We start from the raw sequence: 13,349 nt of genomic DNA on the forward strand, positions 1-13,349 counted from the left end.
ATTATATCACCTGTCACATCAGTAACGTAAAAAGAAATTGCACTTTCCCTTTTCTTCCTTCTCCCCTCCCTAACCCTGCAGTAACACGTGTTCACTCCAGGAGAGAGAACAGACCACATGCCTGCAAGCTTCTGCCCCCACCCCACAACTGCTGGTCTCTGTGTCACTAGCACGTCAGATGAGCAAATGGGAGGACTTGTAATTGGGCAGGAGTTTAAAGTTTTGATTATACCTATTCATGGATAACTGTATTTTCTTATAGTTGCAAGTTACTAAGAAGGTAAAAGATTTGCTTGAAATATTATTAAAAATGAAAGATGATTGATGCAACAAATGTTTAACATAGTAGTGGGAGAAAACACTGTTTCCTGATTATAATCTACCAAATGCAGCCCCTAATATGTATTTAATCATGAAAATAAACCTATGCTATAGGTATCCTTGTCCTCATTTTCAAATAATAAAATTCATAGCTACTAACTGTTGGAGCTTAACCAGTTATTAAAACCAATATTTGCCAATCTTGAAAGCCCTTGCCATATTCTACCACTCATTTATTGAGTGGTATTATAAATTTTATAAATCACCATTATTATTTTATTTGAACATATCAAGTGGAAGCTCAGGGAACTTTCCAGATCCTTTATTAATGTCAAATCATGTTACTCCAAATGAATTTGAAAGTAATTTCTCACATTTATTCTCCCTTTCCTGCAAGATTAGCCCTCTGACTGTCTCATACATAAGCCTGTATTATTTCTGTCTGTGAATATTATTCTTTGCTCAGCTGTTCCCTTTTCTGATAGCAATGTGACCCTTCCCGTGTGCCTATTCTTAAAGTACATGATTTTAAGATCCAGACCAACTCAAGTTGCCCAGTCCAAGTGGGCTTAACTTGACCTACTTTTGTCCACACTCTAATTACAACATTAAGAACTATTCTTTGAAAGAAATGTAAAAGAAATACTTAAATGATTATTAAAATATGATCACACAATCATGCATTCTCATTTACGTCAATTCATTTACTAGTCAAATATATTTTGTTATTATCATCTTGTTCTCTAGTACAAATTTAGGGTGTCTAAGTATAGCAAGAAAGAGAAAGCTGATTATGGAAAGATATCAAAATAAAGAGGTGTTTCATGATTTAAAAATAGAAATACAATTTAAAGCATTAAAACATTAGATTATATATGAAAAAATTCCTTATAATCCTAAAACTCTAGAAATGGAAATAGGTGGAACAGAAATGTATTATTTTTAGTTAGAAAAATATGTGTTAAATTATCGGATGGCTACACTCAATTACAAAACAAGTTTTAAAGTAAATTTTATTTTCTCCAGACCTATTAGAATTTTAGATTATAGATGTGTGTATGTGTGTGTGCATGTATATAACATATACATTGCTATCATTCAGTTACAGTGATTAATGACTATTGATCATTAGTAACTGAAATGTGTAGACCATTCACATGAAAAACACAAAAACACAAAAACACAAAACATCATGCGAAAGAAAATCCTAATATGAATGCTGACAACGCTTTTGATATCAAATTGCTTTTATCCTTGAATATGTTAGAATTAAAGTGAAAACATTCGAATTAATTGCTCTCTCTCTGTCCTTTATATGCAGCAGACTTTTAAAAAAATGGGACAGAGTGATTGACTCTAATAATAACAATGGATTCATTTTATCTTTTAATTTGATTACATGGTGTTATTAGTAAAAGAATGTACAAGGTAACAATTATATTACCTTAGTTGTGGATTTGATCTTCAAAACAACTTCAGCTAGGCTTCTTAAATTTACTCACCAATAGCACACAACCCCTGCCCTGAATCTACCACAGTATGTTGCTTGTTTTTCTTTGTAATTTGAAGATACGCAGAAACTCCTGCTAAGATGCCAATAAAAGTGCAAAGAGAAAAAGTGAGACAGAAAGACAGAGATAGTGAGATCCCAAAAGAAATTAACAGCCCTCTTACTGCTAATTAAAAGCTCTTTGCTTTCTCTCCACATGGCCAGTACATCTGCTTCACATCCTATCATTGCAAAGGAAACACATAAATTCAAAGACAATACTGAGAACAGCACCTGGTTCTGGGTGCACCTGCCGTGATGAGAGTATATTTCATATTGTCAGTAAATTAACATTTTCAGGGGGTCCCAAAAGATTATATTTTTTTCCTCATTCAACTTCTTCCACTGTCCCAGTGGTGAAGAATCAGTAGTTGTGCTTCCATTTTCGATACTAAATATATCATATTGTTGTTTGCTTCACTGGTGCAGACACCTGCCTCCTGCTGTAAATGCTGTGTTCCAACTCTGAAAGATTTCCCCTGGGCTTCTCATTCAAGTATTGGCTTGTAACTGTGGCTTAATATCATGTCAAGATCTCTTAAGGAAGATGCAGCCTGTCAAGTCATTTCAAGATTGAACCTTCATCTACTGAGATTCTGAAAATGTCCTTTGAGTGTTTGAAGCATGAGCAAACAAATAAAAGGCTAACAAGTCATTTGTAAAGATAATAGCTAACAGCATGCATTCTCTTTTTCCTCTTTCCATTAAATGTTGATGAAGAAAAAGAGAGCAGACTGCAGGGCCCCCAGTCTTCCTTGCTTATAAACAGGTCAGAGGAAACTTAAAACTGTAGTGTTTTAGACAAGGAAGCAAAAATATCTCCTACACTCTGTGAGGGTTTAATCATCACTGGAACATGGATGAGATGTCATTTTTCCAAACGAAATACTTCAGCAGGTTTGGGGTAGAGATGCTCCTGCTAAAACAGATTTATGAATTTTTAAAAAATATTAATTGCTTTAGAAAAAATAAACTATGTCCACATCTAATCCCATGGTTGCTTTAGGGGGTGGTCTGAGGAGCTCTAAGAAATGCTTTATGAGTTGGGAAGCATATTAGCAAATTCCACAGACTTTGGTAGGTAGGAGGGTTAATTTTATATACTCAAATTCAGTTTAAACAAATTACATAAGTGGCAGATGAATGGCTTTAATCTTTGTCTTTCTGGAGAATCAAAATTTTCAATATAGATAGATAATAGAAATCTAGGGCCTCTTAATTCAACCATCTCTTTCATTACATGGAACCAAAATGTGGGTCCCTCATGTGTTGGACACTTTAAAAATATTTTTGATACATACATATAAAGATATATAAAAAGCTGACCTCTTGCTATTATTACTGAAACTTCTCTCCAAGAATAGCTATAACTTTTTGGGTTGGGTGCACTGAATTTTAAATTCCCTGTTTTCTATAGTTGATTACCTATGAAAGCAAGAGTGACTGATAATCAGGCACCATAGTAAAGTATATATAACTTTCCATCACTTGTCCTTACAGAAAGTACAGGAGAGTAAAAATGTTCTTTGCAAAGCAGACTAACTTGTCCATGTAAAACACTCATTTACTCACTTTGGAATTATACCAACTTTTCTAAGTAGAGCCTTTAAATAGTGGGAGGAAGGGTGCCTAAGATCACTAAGCTCTGTGTTTAGACACCATATCAGTTTCTCCTTTCTACCAGTCACTTCTTTCATTTAATCCACAAGTTATTTTAAGCAAAAGAGAAACAGTAATTGTATCTCTTTATAATTCTCAATTATGTTATCTATCATCTAGGAAGAAAGGCAAGACCAGCTTCAGGGCTCTAGATGTAATATAACTGTTGATCCTTAAGTACCAATGATCTTTCTGATTTTGGACTTTATGCTGGGCTTAAGACAAGAGAGTTTAAAATAGTTGTTTATATTACTCAACACTCATAGTGTGAATGTAAACCAAATCACTATGGTGTGACTATTTCAAAACTCATGTGAATTTTCTTTAGAAATTAAATGTAATTTAGAGAATTAACTATGAAGATAATCCTTAACTTTGAACACTGTATTCATTTGGAACAGGAAAACAAATAATGTTTTCTATCAGTGATAAAAGAAATCACCAAAATCATTTTCTCTTTTTCCAGAATAATGATTAGTACAAAATCTTGCCCCTATTCTCTGCGAGGGTTCACAGGTTTAGTTACCGCTATTCTCAGAAACTGGTTTAAGTACAGATTAAGTCACTACTAATCCTAAATTAATCCAGTGGTGTCATTACTCTGACTAAAAATAATTTTCCAAATATCTTCCTAGCTTTTTCAATCATTTTAACAAAAGAAATCCCTGTTGAGTACAATAATGTTAAAGGTAGATCACTTGCATGTTATTGTTCTTTTACCTACATGTGGCATATTAAAGGTGGCCACAAATTTTCACAATATTCCCACTAAAAGATGGGGTCTTTGTCTCCCCCCTTGAATTTGAATAGGCCCCATGACCATTTTGATCAAGAAAATAGATGTTCAGTCATCTTGTCTCTTGGAACACTTAAATTTGGAGCCTTGAGTAGCCAGGTAAGAAGTCTGAGAGTACTGTAGTGAAGATATCATGGTGCAGGGAAGCTCAACCTGGCCATTAGGTCATATGTGGTGTTGCAAGAGAGAGAGAGGGTTTATTCTCAATCTCTCAAGGCATCTATGTGCACAAGTGATTTAGCTTAAGAAATTAAAATTCAGCCTTCCTGAAAATCAGAATGTGACATTTCTAAAGAACATCATCTGGTTTCCAATGGGAAGTAGGTCAACAGAAAACAATGTTTCTAACACAATATAACAAAAACCACGCCCAAACTGCAAAATAACCGAGAAATCATTCTTACAGGAGAGTGATGATATCATTCTAATGGTATCCCCAGGTCTACTTCTTCCCTTACAAGTCTTGAACTAAGATTACTGAGATACCCAATTGCTTAACTGCCTCTCTTTTAAGCAACATTTGTCCACATCCTGCTTCCTTGATCATTCATTAGAATCGCTCAATAAAAGTCCAAAGCCATTGAGAGCACCCTCCCTACTCATCTTTCCTGAAATGCAATATGGTTCCTCTGGTGTGCATTCCTCCTTGATGCAGTAAGCTGATAAACCTAACTGTTTGAACACAACTATGTTTCCAGTAGATCTGGCCAGTTGGCTTTATCAGTGGAGCTTTGCTATTACTTGCCTGAGAGCTTTGCTGACAAGAGACTAGGATTCTCTACTAAATTTCAGAGCAAGACTCTTGAGTTTCTACCTGCTCACAGCCACCTTGCTTCTAATAGTGAGACAACTTCTGCCCTGGATCTCAACTCTGAACATTTTGTTGAGGCCATTTGGCATTAGGTTTATTTTATTTGTTATAAGAATAAAGACTCCAAAGCTTTTTTTTTTTGTTATCTCATCAGATTTGTGCTTATCTCTTTTCTAACTTTTGACAAACCATGGATTTGCCCCCAACTATTCTGTTTGCCTAATTGCTATCTGAACCACTGTTTGTATGTAAGAAGTAAGTTTATGGAGAATAGAACATGGACAGAGGTTTTGCAAGCCCGTATTATGAGCCAGTACTAAAGATGAACAAGTTCAAAAGTTGATTTTCATTTCAAAACTTAGTATGATATCACTTACATGTGAAATTAAAAAAAAAACAAATAAAGAAAACAAAGACTCATAAATACATGAAACAAACTATTGGTTACCAAAGTGAGGAGTATTTGGGGGTCAGGAAAATAGGTGAAGAGCATTAAGAGGTACAAACTTCCAGTTATAAAATAGTCATGGGGATACAATGTACAGCATAGGGAATATAGTCAATAATACTAGAGTAGCTTTGTATGGTGACAGGTGGTAACTACACATCCTGTGGATCATTTCATAATGTATAAAAATATGGAATAATTATGATATACAGCTGAAACTAATAGGATACTGTAAGTCAATTACACTTCAGTTAAAACAATAGGAAGTTCTTCAGTCTTTAATTTGTGAAATTTGTTTTGAGAGCAGCCTCCTATCCTCTCATTTGCTCAGCAGGAGACAGTTTTCTGACACAAAATAAGCACGTTAAGTAATTTTGCTTTTGGCTGACCAGGAGCAGTTTCTCATGGGTTTGTTCTCTAATAAATTTGTGCTACTTTCTGTAAGAATTCCTATACTATTACTGTGTTTATCTCTCAAAATGGCCCAACTTTGGAGAATTTCAAATTGCAATGGCTACTGTGGGGGGAATTTTTTGATACCAACAAAATTATTAAATTGAAAATTACCTTAGAACAAAAAAGAAACACTCATAGAGAAATTCTATCTCTGAGCTATGTGAAAGTGAGATATTTTGTTTAACATAGGAGACACTCATTCATTTTTATATTCAGCAATAATTAGTGCTAATATTTTAATAGTACCTTCTTGAAGAAACTATCAAAAAACAGGTTCTTGATTACACTATCTCTATCTTTTGAAATGCTGAAGACCTGTAAAGTTAAATCTTTCTCCCTCATTGCAAAGGAAAGATAATTAGCCTTCTACAGTGGTAATTACATGTAGATTTATATTTGTGCATCTGGCTTTATCCAATTTCCCCTCCTTTTTTTTTTCTTCCCCTCTCTCACTTTTCTCCGGGAAAATTTCATGATATATTAATAAAATAAAATTCCTTCCAATATGCTATTTTGAAGTCATACATTTTAAAGTATTGAGGCTATCTTAATATTGACTCATCCTGAAATTTATTCAAGGTAATTGATGGACTACAATAATGAATGGTTATAATTAATCCATACTATAGCCTCAGAATACCATATATCTGATTACTGAGTTGCATATATTACCTCTTATGATTTGTGTAATTCCCTTTGGAGGTGATTACAAAATTGACAACCAAGAGAAACAATCATTGGAATATCTCACCTTTACTGCAAAGATGCATGCATTTCCAACTTAACTGTACTTGGGTGCATTATCTTTAGCAGAATCCTCATAAAAATTTTAACATATCCAGGTCTAAGCATGGGTTCTGGGTGGTCTTCAAAATGAGAATTAGATTTGTGACAGCAAAGTCTATCAATTACAACTCACAACATAATAGTTTTCTTATATTGGAAAACTAATGTCTGTCATCAGGACAGTCCCTGATAACACCCAGGGTGTATTTAGATCAATCAACTTCCCCTATCAGAAAAGAAGATTTTTAAATAACTTAACCTAATAGAAAACAACCTGAACCTCAATTTGAGGCTTTTTTTAACTAAAGGAAGCATAATACAAAAAAAAAGTCTATTAAATTACCCAGATCAAAGGCCTTGCTATGTGGTAGATATGCAACAAATAAATGCTAATGTTCCATAAATATCCTCAGTGAAAGTTTTAAAGTTAAATCCACATTTTCTAATCTCCAATCCATTCTTTTCTATACTGACTCAATTTTAGTTCTTATTTTTGAAACTTGCCTGAATATTTTTTGCTTGAATGTCACTGAGCAAGAGGAAGCAAATCCAGTCCCAGACCTTAAATCTGCTGCTATCTTATACACGCAACATAATGGATAAACCCTGTTTCTCTATTCCCGGATTTTGTAAGTAGTACATTTTGTGCTAACAATTTAGATTCTACTGGCATATTATTTTTTGCCTGAATGAGTAAGGGAAGATAGTGTTTTCTGGAATATGAACGCATAGGTGTGTGTCCATGTGTGTGTGTATGTGTGTATTTATCTACCCTTTATTTACACTCACTTTCCTTCTGGAATAAAAATGGAATAAAAATATGTTTAAACATATATATATAATATATGAAATGTAGATCCTTAAACAGTGTATATTTGGGTTCAAATGGGTGAAAAAAAATAATATGTAAGGCATGCATTTTAAAATATACCATATAGTAGCAGATTATGATGCAAACAATAAAGCCTTGATTTTAGTGTAATGTATCTTCTCAAGGAATCATGGAACTTTGGAAATTGCTAGGGCCCCATCTAATTTTCAATAGCTTGAATATGATTTGTCACTGAAATCAACTTTTGTTTTTTTTTATATGTGCTCCAAGAGAGGCAGAGAAGGCATCCTAGGAAAAATTCTGAAAATTAACAGTTACAGGCAAGGAGAAAATAGAAAAGGAGTTGGGAATAAAACAAATCAAGTTTGTAAGAGATACTCCTAACTTTACTGATTTTAAGATTCTCTTCCAGATTGAAAAACATCATCTTCTTTCCTGTAGATTGTGTTTTATTTAGTAAGAGTTTATTCTTTTTTTCCTTCCAATCTTTGCTCTCAAGATCTTACTGAAATTCATTATTTCAAAATAATCTCTTTTCTTCTCTCCTCCCTCCAAACAGTGACCTACATTCCTGTGTAGTTTCCACAGTTTCTGTAAAAGATGCCATAAATGATTATTTTTATCATCTACCAGCTTCCATAGTCAATAATAGGGAGCTCATAATCCAGGCCAAATTAGTCACTATACTACTATGCATACACACACACACACACAAATAATGCAATGTTATTACTGAAGTATTGAGATGGGGTTTAGTTCTTCAATTTGTAATTTATTAAACTGAAAATAATGATTTACTTTTGCTTATGACTTACCAATATAAGTATCTAAAAAACATACTGAGATATATTCTCATACTTGATATATCTCCCAAAAGACAGGATTTCTGCATTCTCAAAACCAGTATTAGCATATTTCTACTCATATAAACATTGTTCTTAATTATTTTTCTCAATGAAGTCTACCAAGAAAATTTATTTATATTGTAGTTTTGGGTAGAAATCCAATAATAAGTATGTGTACACAGTATTCAGTAGCATTGGTTTTCCATTTACATACTTTAAAGAAAACAAACTATGTATGTTTCATGTATATATATAAAACTATATGACATACCTATATATAAAATATATATAATTCTATTTTATGGAAAAATATATCAAATATTTTGTATAGATCATACATTTCAGTTACTATTATTTATTTTTATCTCTTCTCTTCCCATGATAAAAAGTTGTTTTCACTTTTAGTTCTATTAGCACAACAAAGTTTTGATTACTACTGAATTTTGGTTTATTATCATTGTTGAAACATTTATTTAAAATTTATCATTTTTCATTTAGGTACTTCCAGTAATATTCATGAAGGTTATTATAAGGAATGTCAGGAAACTACTGATTTCTCTGGATTTCATTTCTGGAATTAAGTAACTTAATTACACAAACAAGCAGAATACCATTTTTCATAGTACTGCTTGTTGGGATGTAAATGATAGCCAACAAAGAACCTAAAACAACCATATAAAGGGATTTTCAGTTCACTGTATTCATCACATCTGCACTCATCACTCACTCTCCCAGTCTACCATCAGATAACTCCACTGGTTTGGGAAGGAAAATAAAATAGACCACGACTTGGTACTAACCAAAAGCATCTTTTCCCTTAGGTTACCAGTGGTTACTCGTTCTCCGATAACCTATAGCAATAATCTTTAACATCTCCTGATGACTTAATATCTTAATTATACATACACACACACATCTCTCTCTTCACAAGGGGGTTCCTATGAGTTCAACAGTAGTACAATTTTACTGAGATCATACAATTAAGATTGTTAACAGTCACTTAAAATATTATTAATTATAAATTATTTCTATATTTTCTTTATATTTAAGCAGAATTGGAAGTCCACTGTATAATTTAACCCCAGGTTTTATAGTTTACCCAAATATTCTGTTTGCTATCAATCTTAGTATTCATAAGTTAAGGCTGTAGCCATAATAAGCGAATGTTAAAATGTTGTGGAATACATCTCTGCAAATAACAAAGAAATATGCACACATGCATTCTATTGTTAACAAAGAAAAACAAGCACTTGTTACACTACCTAGAGTAACTACTGATAGTTTACACTATGTAAAAAATTCCTGGTTTTACTACTACTTTTTCTGTAAATAGCCTGGTTTTTATTCCACCTACTGCCAGCATGTTAAGATCAGCATGTCAATGTCTCTGGGTTCCTGTAACTTTGTTGTAAAGCTAGTTAGTTGACCTAACTAATCACTATGTGACCTTTTAATTCTGACATTCTATGATTTGTAATAAAGTTTGGTATTTTATAAGTTTACTCTTTTGTTTAAGTCTTTGACGACTTTACTAACATTGTGCTATATTGTTTATGTTATGTTTGTTCTTCATAAGTATGTGTGTTTCGTATTCAAAAATGAATAATATGTTTGAAACCAAGGTGCTAGTTCAACAAATATTAGATGAGGTTGTTGCATTAGACACAATGTCTGTTTGTCTATTTATATATGTATCATCTCTCATAGGCAAATATAAGTCTTTTCTCTTTCTACTTATAGCTGTACATAAGGACAAAAACATTTCCTCACCTAGAAAATATAAGTTCTTAGTTCATTTTTGGCTATTTTCCCACTCTATTCTTAGTCAATACCACTTTTTCTTCAGAAACATTGTTTTGAATGTCTATTCTGAGCATTGTGTGGAATAGCTCCTTCCTGATTGCTAAGCAGAATAATTCTACCTTTCTTGTAAAGAACCAGTAAAAATGAAACTTTCTGAGTAATTGCCTAATGGTGGTTGTGTTGGTAAAGTTCTAAATACTATGATAACTTTAAATGAAAAGTCAGGGAGCTTTTACAACAGACAGTTAAACATCCTTTTAGTTGGTATATTTTATGGTTGAATTGCTTTATTGCAAAGATGCATTATAAATCCCTATGGCAAAATGCAAATTGCCTTTACTTGACTTCAAATGTCTCTGAGGTAAAAACACAATAGAATTTCTCAGTAGACAGGTATGAAGGTGATAAAAAAAAGATACTTCACACATATATAAATTGTTTATTTTTCATACTTTCTCAGTATTTCCTCATGTGACTAAAATACAGCGCATTCGTAGATAAGCAAATACTCACTATCCTACTTATTCTTTTAAATAGGCTTACTTGTCATGTGTAACACTAAATACCTGGGTTCTACAGGCCAGGGGAATGAATTTGTGTAAATTATTTAAATGGATTGTGACGGTTTTTTTTTTTTTTGCCAATTTAAATCTGAATTCCCCCATCTAATTTTTCAGTAAACCCATAATCAGTTTACTTTGTCTTTATACCATACTCTGCCTCAATATTTCAATTTAGATCAATTTTATATCACTTTCATTTAAAACTGATGTTATTTTCATGTGTTATTCTTGATGAATATGTACAGACAAGACTTCCTGCTATATAGGCATTTAAAATCTAATAGGGATGTTCAGTCAATGCACAAACACACAAGCAAGATAATTTCAGATAATGATGACTTCCATGAAGAAAATTAAATCTGTGATGTGGTATAGAAATAGGGGAGAAGTGAGGGTTATTTTTATTGTGGTGTGGAATATCCTTCCAGAACAGATGTTGAAATCTAAACAATTTCAAGGAGTCACTTATGTGAAGATCTGAAAGAAAAGCTTTCAAAAGCAAAAAAAGTGTTTAAATCTTCTATTATTTTCAAATTTTACTTCCTATGTAATAAATGGAAATCTATTATTGTTAAGCCTAAATTAGTGGGAATCCTACATGGGGATGAATTCAGATATGTATGTACAGGCTGGCTCATAATATAGCCTTATATTGCTTGGAAAGTTTTAAGAAAGAATGAACTAATCTGACTTCGGTTTTTTGTGTATTTTTTGTGTGAATATTCTTTTTTTTTTTTTTGGTATCATTAATCTGCAGTTTTGTTTACCAGACTCCCGGCATCATCAAGTCCCTCCCGTATACCCCACTGTCCATCAGCATAGTAAGATGTTATAGTGTCACTACTTGTCTTCTCTGTGTTGTACAGCCCTCCCCGTGCCCCCACACACATTATGTCTGCTAATCATAATGCCCCTTTTCTCCCTTATCCGTTCCTAGCCACCCATCCTCCCCAGTCCCTTTCCCTTTGGTAACTGTTACTCCATTCTTGGGTTCTGTGAGTCTGCTGCTATTTTGTTTCTTCAGTATTTTTCTTTGTTCTTATACTCCACGGATGAGTGAAATCATTTGATACTTGCCATTCCCACCCACCTGGCTCATTTCAATGAGCATAATACCCTCTAGCTTCATCATGTTGTTGCAAATGGTAGGATTTGTTGGCTTCTATGGCTGAATAATATTCCATTGTATATATGTACCACATCTTCTTTATCCATTCATCTACTGATGGACACTTAGGTTGCTTCCATCTCTTGGCTATTGTAAATAGTGCTGCGATAAATATAGGGGTGCATATGTCTTTTTCAAACTGGGCTCCTGCATTCTTAGGGTAAATTCCTAGGAGTGGAATTCCTGGGTCAAATAGTATTTCTATTTTGAGTTTTTTGAGGAACCTCCATACTGCTTTCCACAATAGTTGACTTAGGTTTTTATAAGCATTACTTCAGCCGCAAAAAAAGAAAAAGCGAGGGATTAGGGAGAGTACTGGAGGACATCATGAATTTAAGTAGAAATGGCAATTAAACTCTATTAGGCTTTTCCAAGGGAGAAATAGTAGTGCACTGAATTAGGATGACAGTAGGGGAGAGGGTGAGGGTTATAAAATTATACATTGTAGATACAGTTTGGAGGTAGAGTTAAAAGAAATTCCTTTTGAAGAGCAAGTGATGAAAAAATGAAAAGCAAGAATTAGAAATTTTTGAGTTGAAATATTGGATCATTGGTTGAGCAATTCACTTACATTCATGAATATAGTAAAAGTGCTAAAGATTGGTGGCGGGGCCTAGCCAGACCCTGGAGATCCCTCCAGTCAGTCATTTTTAAAAATATTTTAAAAGACACTTACATGGTATTTTGAGTCAGTTAATTTACTAATTAATACAGTTAAGAAATTAGAGACTTAAAGATCAAACTGTGGGGGCCCTTGGGCATTACATGGTATTGTTGCAAAGGGGGAGCCCACAGAAGACAGTGAGTAAGAAGGGAAACCAAAGGGAATATACAAAATAGTACAAAATGAATATTGGATATTAACATTAAACATAGATATTTCAAATGAATACTGAATATTGAAAATAAGAAATGAACTATTAAAAAAAGAACAATAATTGGTTAACTGAATCAAATGCTGATGTGGTAACTAGTAAAGTGAAGAATGTAAAGGAATTACTTGGTTGCTTTCTTTCTTGGAGTGTACCTCTTCCCCATTTTTTAATCAATTAAATGATTCATCCTTGAAGACATTGTTAAATGCACACTGACTGCTTAGGGTTTATGCAAAGAAAAAGTATTGGAACTCATTAAAGCTCAGTTTACATCCTATATTCATTAATTTGTCGAAGAAATATAATTTTCCTTGGATTAGAATTGAATCAGCAAATTTTATTTTCTTACTTAAGAATGTAGAGAAAAAGCCAAGATAAGGTTTCTCAGTGTATCTGCTTAAAATGTAAGTTTATCCATATATATTAGATTTGGTTAC

Source organism: Manis javanica, chromosome 9 (assembly GCF_040802235.1).
Source record: "Manis javanica isolate MJ-LG chromosome 9, MJ_LKY, whole genome shotgun sequence".
NCBI lineage: Eukaryota > Metazoa > Chordata > Mammalia > Pholidota > Manidae > Manis > Manis javanica.